Raw genomic sequence first — 9,872 nt, forward strand, 5'->3', positions numbered from 1 at the left:
CCCCCTGCACTGGGGTGAAATTCCCCCTGGATGGTTTGGAGGAGCACTTGTCAGACTAGGAGTTGGAGTGGTGCCAGCTCACGTGATTCAAGTCACCTCATAGATGATGTTTTATAATAAAGCCTCAACTGATTAAAGGATTGGAAAAGAAGCCTTCTCGTATTCACTCCAGGAGCTCACTCAGTCTCTTTCATTTAGCAAAGAGAAGGTTAAAGAGTGATGTGATTCATGTCTAGAGGTACCAACACAGGGAACTGAAATTTCAAAACAGAAGGCTCGTCAGTCTAGCAGAGAAAGGTCTAACAAGATCCAGTGGCTGGAAGTTGAAGCTAGAGAAAATTAGATGAGAAATAAGGGGGGTGATTAACCATTGGAACAGTTTACCAAAGGTCTTGGTGGATTCTCCATCACTGGCAATTTTTAGATCACAACTGGATGGTTTTCTACAAGATCGGCTGTAGGAATTAGTTTGGGTAAATTCTGTGGCCAGTGCTATACAGGGGGTCAGACTAGATATCCAGGAACTCCTGCTTTAATCATCAGTCTCTTTGTTAAGTGTCAGAGGTTAGTCTGGATCTGTAAAAAGTGACAAAGAGTCCTGAGGCACCTTATAGACTAACAGACGTATTGGAGCATGAGCTTTCGTGGGTGAATACATGCATGTGTCCGACGAAGTGGGTATTCACCCACGAAAGCTCATGCCCCAATACTCTGTAAGGTGCCACAGGACTCTGTCGCTTCTTAGTCTCCTTGTTGCAATTCAGACCAGTGCCTGCAGAGGTCGCCCTTGCATAAGGTTTAAGTAGCTGAGCAAGCCGGCTGGACAGTTCAATAATCTGTGCAATTGACCAGAATAGATCAGCGCTCCAAAAATCTGAGGCTCCAATAAAATCTACATCTCTGTGTAAAATAATTGTCCTGAGTCATGATGAGTTGAGTTAGAAGTCAATCCAGGACCATTTGAATTTCTGGGAATTGGGAGCTCTGTCAAAGCACTATGAAACCAACACCCGGAACAGCAATTTATTAATGATTTTTAGAAATAGAAACATTCAACAAAACAGAGGGAGGGTCTTACAAATTGGTGTCAGTAGTTTTTAGACCAGAACCACAGATGGACAATAAAAGCAACAGGCAGGGGGAGCCATCCCTATGGTGGTTGCTAACCTGTTAAGTAAGTGTGCAAAATGAAGACGTTTTGCAGATTAGATACAAGCACATAAATGTGGCTGTGGATTACTCAGCACAGGTAACAGACCACAGCCACACCAGTTCAGGAGCAAAAGGGGACAGTTATAAAAGAGAATATTGGGGAAAGAAATATAAGAACGGGGGACTGGAGGGCTCATGTCACCTCCATATTACTGGTTGGAAACCCCTCCTCCCCCCAGGGCCAGCGCTTGCATTTAGGTGGCCTAGGCAATCACCTAGGGCGCCAGGATTATTGGTGGGCGGCGTTTTGCCAGAGGGGGCGGCAGGCGGCTCCGGTGGAGCTGCCGCAGTCGTGGCTGTGGATGGTCGGCTGCTCGTGCGGCTCTTGTGGACCTCCCACAGGCACGACTGCGGCAGCTCCACCGGAGCCGTGGGACCAGCGCATGAGGAGGTGAAATTGAAGTGCGCCTAGGGCGCTAAAACCCCTAGTGCCGGTCCTTCCTCCCCCACCCCCCAAGGTTGGGACAGGTGACTGAAAGTTATATAAGAATGTAAGAATGGCCATACTGAGTCAGATCAATAGTCCACCTAACCCAAGATCCTGTCTTCCGACAGTGGCCAATGTTAGATGCTTCAGAGGGAATGAACAGAACAGAGCAATCATCAAGTGATCCATCCCCTGTCATCCAGTCCCAGCATCTGGCAGTCAGAAGTTTAGGGACACTGGACCATGAGGTTGCAATCTCTGACCATTGTGGCTAATAGCCATTGATGGACCTGTCCTCCGTGAACTTATCTCATTCTTTTTTGAACCCAGTTATAGTTTTGGCCTTCACAACGTCCCCTGGCAAGGAGTTCCACAGGTTGACTGTGTGTTGTGTGAAGAAGGACTTCCTTGTTTGTTTTAAACCTGCTGCCTATTAGTTTCATTGGGTGACCCCCTGGTTCTTGTGTTTAGGAGAAGGGGTAAATAACAGCCAGTCGTCTCTTTTCTAAGCTGAATGGTCCCAGTCTTTAATCTCTCCTCATATAGAAGCTGTTCCATCCCCCTGATCATTTTTGTTGCACTTCTCTGTACCTTTTCCGTTTCTAATGTATCTTTTTTGAGATGGCGCTACCAGAACTGCACAGGCAGTATTCAAACTGTGGACATACCATGGATTTCTGTAGTGGCAGTTACGATCTGATGCCTTTTCTTCACCTGTGTGAAATGAATTTGGAAGTCTCCATCCCATACCCATGTTGGAAAAGTGGCCAGTATATTGATCAGACACTGGCAATTAACAGATAAGCTGTGCACTGTCTGACTGTGGTAATGCTGGATTAAGGCCTATGCACTACTGGAGTTGCACACAGCTCCTGGCGGGATGTGAAAGGATTTGACTCTCAGCTTTCAATTAACACCAAAATGCATCTATCCCTCCAAGAAAGAAAAGCTTGGAAATGGGTGTGACAAGTGCCTGCCTGATTCTGCATCTATGTATGAATAAGTCTATGCAATCATGACTGGAAAGGACCTCAAGGGGTCATCTAGTCCAGTCCCCTGCACTCAACGAAGGATTAAGTATTATCTAGACCATCCCTGACAGGTGTTTGTCCAATCTGCTCTTAAAAATCCCTAAAGATGGAGATTCCACAACCTCCATAGGCAATTTATTCCAGCGCTTAATCACTCTGACAGGAAGTTTTTCCTAATGTCCAACCTAAACCGCCCTTGCTGCAATTTATGCCCATTGCTTCTTGTCCTGTCCTCAGAGGTTAAGGTGCAGGAGGTCAGACTAGATGATCATCATGGTCCCTTCTGACCTTTAAGTCTGAGTCTATGAGTCTATGAGAACAATTTTTCTCCCTCTTCCTTGTAACTGCCTTGTATGTACTTGAAAACTGTTACCATGTCCCCTCTCGGTCTTCTCTTCTCCAGACTAAACAAACCCAGTTTTTCACTCTTCCCTCCTAGCTCATGTTTTCTAGACCTTTCATCATCTGTGTTACTCTCCTCAGGACTTTCTCCAATTTGCCCACATCTTTCCGGACATGTATGATAAATGTATGAAGCGGATGATACGATGGGGTTGCCTGGGATAGCAGTGGACTGGGCTCAGTGATGCAATAGGTCCCTCCCAGACCTGTGCTTCCGCAGACAGCCTGAAACAATGGCTGCAAATGTGAACTGCCCTCTTCCTCAGCTCGCCAAAACTTTCTGCCATCCCCAGAAGGGATGGGGCCAGTGTTGGGGCCCCATGCGGGTTATGCTTGGGGAGCTGGCTTGCCTGACTTCAGTGCTAGAGTACGGAGGCTGATTTCCCTTTCCCACCAAGGTGCTCCCCCTCAGTCCCTGGCTCAGTCTTGCCCCCATTGGAATCAATGCACAGATTCGGGCATTTCCTTACTTCTGAGTGCTTGTCACCTTCATGTGCCTTGGACAGAGGTTTTTGTGGGTACTTTCCTACTTTGGGGGGAAAAAAGCAAACTCAGAAAGCAGAAAAATGATCATGTGGAACCCTATTGACCCCCCACGGGGCCATCAGCAGGGATGGCACCTTTAGGCCCCCTGTACAGATCTCTTCTGCTCGAGGTAATGGACTACCTGGTAGCGGTAGAAGGCTGTCTCTAGGTGAACTGGCCACTAAAGCGGGGAATGAAATGCACACGTTGCCAGGGGCTTTCACAGCTGTTTGCTGACAGCAGAGGAATGTTAAGGTGCAGGAGTCGTGAGTTCAAGTCCAGGTTCTGGTGCCCCTGTCTCTAGCTCTCTGCTCTTATATCCCCCACCACCACCCCAAGCTCCCTGGCTCTTCCCACCCATCCTCTGCTCTGATCCTTTCTCCCTCCTCTGCTTGGGCCCTCGCCACTCCTGCTCTTGTCCCTGTCTCCTTCCTCATCCCTCTGCACTCAAGTCAGGCTGTTGCCACTTTCTCCTTTCTGCATGGGGCACTGAGAACACTGTCTCCCTGCTCTCAGTTCTGGTATCTGGTGCCACTTCAACACCCAGCCACCAGGAGGAGCAATTTCAAGGCTAGTCCTGCTCCCCCCCTGCAGGTCTGGGATGGAGCATGTGTGGTTGTTCTGTGGGGTTGGAGCATGCTCAGTGCCAGTGGAATCTTCACATAATTTAAAGCTGCCAAACTTTAGAAAAAATTCTCCTCAGCTCATATGGGCTGCAGTTTTTCAGAGGCAAATAACATGGCCAGATGTGTGTGGCTTTCCAGGGGGATAGTAAAAGGCATCACGCCATCCCCCTGCCAAATGTCAGGTCCCTCCTCCAAAATATAAAGGCTTTAGAATTTCTTTTAAATGGTTATGATCATTTTTTAACATGGGCAAAACAATGTATGTTTCTTTAACCTCATTCTTGGAAATGTCTGACCCAGTTTAGCTGAGACCTTCCCCAAGGAATTCTGCCGGAGGCAGACACCTGGCTTGGAAAAGCTCAGCCCGAATGGTTAATGTTTGAAAAGTTATAAGCAACTTTTAAAAGGGTCTTATAATGGGAAGCATAAGACATCTTTAACTACAGGCACCGTTAGCAGTTCTGCTAATAATAATAATAAATAACAAGGCTTGGAAGAATTAGACAAATTTAGGTGTGGAGAGGGAGTGCCAGCCAATAAGTGTAAAAGGAAAATCAGGAAAGACAGCTTTGTAAATATACATGTTGTAGCTGTGTTGGTCCCATATGAGAGAGACAAAGTGGGAGAGCTAATATCTTGTATTGGACCAATTTCTGTTGGTGAGAGAGAGAGAAGCATTTGCCCGTACACAGGCCTTTTCTCTCTGATTTTTAGTGTCTAGCAAAGTTATGAATGTAAGAGCCCTGGCTCATCTTTTGAAGGCATTGTGCAGGTTTCCTTTGAGGATAGGGTGACCAGATGTCCCGATTTTATAGGGACAGTCCAATTTTTGGGTCTTTTTCTTATATAGGCTCCTATTACCCCACCCCCGTCCCGATTTTTCACATTTTCTATCTGGTCGTCCTATTTGAGGATGAGGGCCGAGAGGTCAGAGATACAGTGATCGCTTTGAGAAAGTGTTCGCCCACAGGTGATGTGGGTTTTTTGTCTTTTATCATTTTTCTGTGAGAGTTCATTGGAGAGCATCAAGATTGTCTGGCTTCACCCGCATAGTTGTTGGTGGTGCATTGAGTGCCCTGGATGAGGTCACCATGTGTTGTGATAGGTCTGTGTGTAGGACCCCAGGATCTTGCAAAGTGTGCTGTGGGAGTGATTGAGCATAAATAGGCTACAGAGAAAAAGGAATCTTAGTTTGTCAACAGGAGAGGTGTTTTGTTTGTTTTGTTCAGAAATGAATTTGTTAAATTCTCTGTTCTGCGCAAAACTCCATTGCAATAATAATAGATTTTTTCCCAAAGACAAGTGATGCAGCCACAGTGGCTTGACTCAGCACCTCCACACCCTTACTGAATGCTGTGAGCAAATCATAATTTCCTACAAGTGTCACACAGCCTCTGCCTTTTTGGTTGGTCTCTGCTGGGCCTGCTTTCTGCAACTGGTGTGTGAGCTTATAATACTGGGGGTTATAACAATGTATGCAAGGAAGCAAATCAGAATCCTTGCAAGAGAGGGTGGATTTGTACTGAAAAGCCATGGTTTGAATTATCAGAAAAAGTTACTGCATATCTATCCCCATACACATCCATCTATCTACTCCCAGACACCCCATCTAATCTAATCTAATCTATCTATCTATCCTGCCTTCATCCTTCACTATATCCGGCTGGTCCCCAGATTTCCCCTAGGTGGCGCCACACTCCTGTTCAGAGGCCCATATGAGGACAATATGTTCATTCTGGGCAATACCAGCCCCCAGATCCTGTTTGCTGGTCCCTGGGACAAAATAACTGGAGGTTTCCCTCACACGGAGAACACGGGGACTCGGAGAGAACTCCCCAGCGGGCTCCGCAGACGCTGGGCGGGGCAGTATGTGTGACCGTTCCTGGGAGAAGAGGTTTCAGATCCAAGGGTGCTGTGCACAGCCGGGTTCCCCAACAGGCGCGGGGAGGGTGTTGTTCCCAAGGGGTGTGGGAGGGAGGAGACGGGGGGTGCAGCTGAGTCTCTCTGGCATTGTGAACCCCGCTGGGGGTGCAGAAAAAAGCTCCTTTCCCCCATTTCCACTGCCAGCCTCCTACTCAGCACCTGGAATTGCTCCATTAAATGGACTCGGGTTGGCAGGGCGTGGTTTGCTCACCTTGTGTTTCATAGTCACTGGACATCTTGAATGCCTGGAAGGAACTGCTGCCAGGAAGGGAAGCGGCTGGAGGACAGTCTCTTCTGTATGTGGGGACACGGGCCGGGGCGGAGTTGATCCGCTGGAGGGATTTGAAATCTTTTCGGTGGGAGGTCTGAGGGCAGCCTGCAAGGTGGACCCAGCCTCCCAATGCCAGGAGATGGCTTCCCTGCAGAAACAGCCCGCCCTACTCTGTGCCAGCGAGCGAGTACCCCTCCCCCCCACCAGCTGTAAATCAGGCCTCTATGGGGCTGCAGTGTCCCTGGTAAATTGTGGAGAGAAGCCATCTCTCACAAATCCATCCTTCTGCTCCCAGCTCGCCATGAATCAGCAAGGCGGTGAGCAGGAAGTTATTGGTGAGTTATAAATTAGACCTTATGCGAGCTGCAGACAGTGGATGCTGTATTACCAGGATCCAGAGAGACGCCTGGACAGCACTGCCTGATTTCCCAGCACGACAAAAGAAAAGGGGGGCTTTAACCCCACACCCCTACACACCTATACACTCTCTAGTAATTGTACCCCAATTCCATACCATTCGTCCTCAGCGGGGGACAGGTGGGAAACACTTCATTTAAAAAAAAACAGTAGATCGTTCGCAGCCCACAATATATTTTCGGAAGGGGCTTCAGTCCCAGCTTCGGGGCGCTTTCTTCCCACTCGCCCCATCGTGTTTACATTACCACAGTCTGCTCCATCCGGAGCTGCAGAAATCAGAAGAGGAGGAGCTCCAGTCTAGACAGAATCGTTCCGACACTGGAGCATATTGTTCGGTCGGGGTGTTGTTGTTTTTTTTAACGCAGGTCATTGGAATCGGGGGACATCAAAGGAATGCATTGGATGATCCCCGTTCTCTCTCACACACACACACACACACACACACACACACACACACACACACACACACACACACACACACACACACCACTTGATCATTGCACGTGAAAATGCCAGTCTGTGTCAGTGTCACACCAATCAGCGGCTCCCATCCATCACATCACAAGGCGGCGCTGGGAAATCTGACTAAGACTCAGTTTCCGTGACAAATGCTGAAGCAAAAGACTCGCTGGGAAAGTTGATCTGACTTCATTTTAAACGGGTCCTGCCTTTCTAAAAACACCACTTTTTCCCCCCTATCCTGACACTGTAATAATTGCTTTAAAAACGCTGTGAAACGTCTCGGGAAGGATGACAACCTTAGAAAAGGCAGAGATCAAAATCATCTGTCTGATCTGTCATATGGGTATCGCCTCACAGAGTTATATCTATGATACCGAGAAATCTCTACCCAGGTCCATTATCTGTGCCTATACCCGACAGAGAGCGCGCTCTAGCTGTGTGGCAATATCTCTAATACACACTGAATCTATCCTATTTGTCTGATAGATAACACAGAGCTATACTTCTGTATAAAACATATATACACATAACCTATAGCTAATAGAGAGAGAGATCTCTACCTAGTTTTGTAGAGAAATCTAGCCACCTATCTGATAGATAAAGTATCATATTTATGTTATATGTATATACCTCTAAGATGTAACATGTCTGTCTGTATTAGAGATAAATGGCTAGATTTCTCTGCTTAGCTAACGACATCTCTCTCTACATTATATGGAGATTAGAGAGATCTATATTAAATACAGGTATAGATCTATAAGATATATCTAACACCGAGAGATCTGTATCGCTATATAACATGGGGGGATGTATCTATGTAGATAAATGCAGCCACCTCTCTCTAATATATACCGAAATGTACCATATGTATGTCATATCTTACACGGCTGTACCTATACTTAATATACAGAGATCTGTATCTCCGTACTAGAGAGAGTTCTAGCTAGCTACTTAGCAAAATCTAACCATCTATCTCCGATATACACAGAGATCCAGCGATCACTAACATAGAGATCATTATCTAGCATTTTATCTGTCTATGCCTCTGTCTCTGTTCTTATAGCCACACAAACGACTTGGCTGGATATACACTCCAGGGTCTTTTACCCAATAGGAAATGGGATTGGTTTAGTCTTTTCAGGTCTCGTTTAGCTTTCATGGGACACCTGTCTGATGTTTTTATTCTTTTTATTTTTTCACGCTCAAAAAGCCTGATCGCCCCTTCCACCCCATCCCACTCGACCCCGAATTCAGTTTTCTGCCTCCTGCTGAAGGATTGGGAGAGCGTTTGGAGTGAGGTAAGGAGCCTCTTGCCAGAGGAGATCGATAGGATGTGAAAAGTAATTATTGAGGCATAAATTTATCATAAGGGTGATCACCGGTAAAATATCTCTTGGCAACATTTTAATTTAAAATCAAATTGGAAAGGCTAAAAAAAAATTCCTTAACAAGCAGAAAAATAACGGCAGCCCCTGGAACACTTCATGATATGTTCCGGGAGAGCTCCATCATCTTCTAGGAGAAGGGCTGGGCTTTTCCTTCTGGTGCACCCCTGCCTCTGATTTATGGAAATGACTTGCAAATCCATAAACGTAGTTTGCAGTGACAGCCTTGCATATCACTAGTAACTCCTTTAAAGCATGCAAAGAAAAATGATTCCTATCTGGCTGGAGCTGGACTCTGGCTTTTCCAAGGGGAGCCAGTGTGGAGTCCTAGGTGTCTGTTTTGCAATGGTTTCCATGTTAAACTCAGTGATGTATGGGGCTGCTGCCTGTAGCTGTGAGCCAGCGACAACTAACGAAAAGCGCTAAGCAACAACTAAACATTGTTTACCAAGACTTTTGTTGCAAGCACAAGCACCCAGCTCTGGATCTGTCAGTGCACATACTGTAATCCAGAACTTCCCACTTGTTCGGGGCTGAAGATGACAATCGTTTCAGGGTTGGGATCTGCAGCATCAGAGATGTTTTGAAATGGTCCCTTCGGATGCAGTGTTGCCTCTTGAATGTGCATCCGACTTCTGAAAGGTGTGACACAAATAAGACCCCCCCCCCAGTGACGACAGCAAGAAGGGGATAGGAAGTGAATTGCTACTTATACGTCTCGTGGTTAATTTCACCTTGTTTTCAGCTCCTGGAATCTTCAAAAAACTTCCTCGTTTCTAATTGCTTGGTGATTTGGGGTGAGAATCTGGTTTGTTTTTTCGCGCACACGCATGCATCCACTCTCAGACTCAATGTAAATGGAACCACACCTGCTCCATGTGTCTGATGAGTTCCTAATTCCTGACCCAGTAGGGAGTGAAGACATCCAAAGGGCAACACAGCCTTGAGTCCTGGGGATTGGTCCTGCTTTGAGCAGGGGGTCGGACTAGATGACCTTCTGAGGTCTCTTCCAACCCTGATCTTCTATGATTCTGCGTCTAACGTGAATTACAAGAATCAGGAGACGTGGGTTTTACTTCTGTCAGCCACAGAATTGTCTGACCTTGGAGATGACCTGGCTTGTGCCTCGGTTTCCCCATCTATAATATCGGGGGGGCGGGATACTGCCTTAAACTCACAAGGGTGTCCTGA

This window comes from Gopherus flavomarginatus, chromosome 6, assembly GCF_025201925.1.
Source record: "Gopherus flavomarginatus isolate rGopFla2 chromosome 6, rGopFla2.mat.asm, whole genome shotgun sequence".
NCBI lineage: Eukaryota > Metazoa > Chordata > Testudines > Testudinidae > Gopherus > Gopherus flavomarginatus.